Genomic DNA, 2,739 nt, shown 5'->3' with positions numbered 1-2,739 from the left:
CCTGCACACAGCTGTCTCTGGGCAGTGCTGCCAGGTTGCCATGAGCTCCCTCCATCCCATGAGCCTGGCCCTGCTCAGGAATAGAGGTCCAGCTGAACTCATGAATTTGTCTGTCCCTTGTGCTCCCTCCTCCTGGGAAATGTTCCCTGAAGTAGACTAAAATAATCACCTATTGTCCTTTTCTAAAGTGTGGAGAGAAACTGATTCCAGCATTGCAGTTTATTTCATCAGAGGATGGCTATCTATGAAAGGTGGAAATGTCCCACCCTGGAAGCCCCAATTCCCCTCTCTTGACTAGGCAGGACACCTAGGCAGGGACAAGAAGGGAGCTCATGGACACATGGTTCAGGTGTTGATTCAGCTGAGTCAGTCTGGGCATCTCATGTCTGTTTGGGGGCTCCTGGGATGCAGTGGGATTCAGATCCCTCCCATGAACCCCACAAACACACCAGAGGTGGGATTCTCCTTGTCAAAACTGAAGCAAACACAACAGAGCTGCCTGCATGTGAGCTCCTTGTCTAAGCTCCAGTTATAATACCTGGAGATGGAGTATGAGAGTCAGTTGCTCGCACACAAACACCTGGGGACAGTTGAAGGGACAGAGGTGGTCCCAGGCATGTGCCAGTGTCTGCTTGCTCTGATGGAGCCACTGTGAGACCTGCATCATCCTAGGGCATCAGGTGGGGGCCAGGTGGGGAATTTCCTTGGCCATCTGAAATGACATTAGATGCCTACTACAACTAGAGCCCCACTCACTAGGAAGCTGAGACAGATGAAGATCCCAATGTTACAAACAGCTATTGTAATTCAGTGCAGACACTTGATTTCATGACACAGAAATAGGCTGGTAGGGCCATTTCAGATGCCTGGGGTGTCCACCAGAACCACATGTCTCTAGCAGATAAATTATGAGACCTAAAATAAAATCATGCCTCCTTGGAGTGATTGCTGGGCAAGTGCCCCAGGGCATCTTGGGTTTCCTACATGTGCCCAGACAAATGACAAACTGCCTTTAGGGAAAGTCCATCTCGTCTACCTCCATGTGTGCTGCATAAATGGGAGGCACATCACACCAGCATCTCTGCTCTAGTCCCTGCACTCTCAAACCCTTCTCACTCTTCCTCTCCTGAACCTCTTCTTACCCCACCACATGACATGAACAGGGACTAGGCTAATGATGACCTCAGGGTGGCTGGATCACAGGCTGCCCAGGCCCAGGGACTTCTTCAGTGCAACCTTGTCCTGCCTGGAGATGGATTCACTTCTTCCACAGGCTCCATGGTGCTACAAATCAGCTTAGGCAGCAATCCCCTCTCCTGCCATTTTGACACAGCTCATCTCTTTTTCTCCCTGGCCTTGGGCACTGCAGGCTTTGCTCTCCTAGTGGGAACCTCCTTTCACCATTACAGAGGAGCACAATGCCTAGTGCAGGACAACAATACGGTTAGGTTAATCATTAATGAGCAACCAGATTGACTGCCTTCTGTGAATAGAAGGCCTGCACTTCTGGAGGAGAAGAGAGTAGTGGATGTCCAGTAGACATCCAGATGGGGAGAAAGCTGGTTGGCTGATCAAGCTCAGAGGGGTTTCATGAATGGGTCATGCTTGACCAGGGAGCCAGGGAAAGGTGGGGTATGCAGGGGTCTACCCCACATCCTGTCCTCTTTGAAAAGCTCTTCAGCAGGGCAGAACAACACGTGCATCAGGACAGGCAGAGACCTGACTGGCAGAGGAGTGACCCTGAGGAGAAGGCCCTGGACATTACGAGGGGTGCCATATGAGCCAGTGGTGCATGCTCACCACAAATGAGGCCAGCTGCATACAAGACTGCATTAGGAAGAGCGTGGCCACCCAGGCACGGGCAGTTCTTATCCCCCTCCACTCAGCACTCGTGTGGCCACATGTCTGGAACAGTGTGTCCCAGTGTGGTACACCCAGTGCTGAAGGAAGGTGGAGCAACTGGAGAGGGTGCAGAGGAGGTCTGCCAAGATGGGGCTGGGGGCCTGAAGCACATGGCCTGTATGGAGAGCCTGAGGGACCTGGGCTGCTTTAGCCTGGCAAAGTGGAGGCTAAGGCCAATACAGTAGATGCCTGTGACTGCCTGTGACAGGGTGGTTTCAGAGATGATGGAGCTTTTCTTGGTAGTGGAAAGCAGCATGAGAAGGGGAAACAACCACAAAGTGCATCTTGAGAGGTTCAGACTGCACTTCACGTAACAAGAATGTCACTCGTAGGGTAGTGCTGTGGTGCAACAGGACACCCAGCGGGACTCCGTGAATATCCCCTTGCCTTTTGTTTCAAGGAGCAGCCAGCAAAGACAGAGGGATGTCAGTAAAGGTGGGGAGATCCTGCAGTGAGAGCAAGGTGGGGAAGCAGCTTGGGTGTCTACAGGCTGCAGGGAAACAGGTGCAGCTTTGGGACAGCATAGGACAGCCTGTGGTGGAAGTGATCGAAGTCAATACCAAGGCTGAAAGCCTCCAAAAGAACTGAAGTCTTTGTCCCATTCACTATGGCTAACATCTCTGCCACTGAGGACTACAAGAAGATGATGTTTCCTTACAGCACTGTGGCCTTGCTGTCTCCTCGCCTCCACGGAGCCCAGTAGGTGCCGTATCATGGTTCTGAAGTTGGCATTGCACTCCCCCCCACCGTGACACTGCCCCCAGGAAGAACCCTGAGCAAAGTTGTGAGGGAAAGGATCACCCTGCCCAGGGGCTGGCTGTGGGCCTTGGCCATTCT

Source organism: Apteryx mantelli, unplaced genomic scaffold (assembly GCF_036417845.1).
Source record: "Apteryx mantelli isolate bAptMan1 unplaced genomic scaffold, bAptMan1.hap1 HAP1_SCAFFOLD_20, whole genome shotgun sequence".
Lineage (NCBI taxonomy): Eukaryota > Metazoa > Chordata > Aves > Apterygiformes > Apterygidae > Apteryx > Apteryx mantelli.
Note: the sequence above shows the minus strand (reverse complement) of the source record.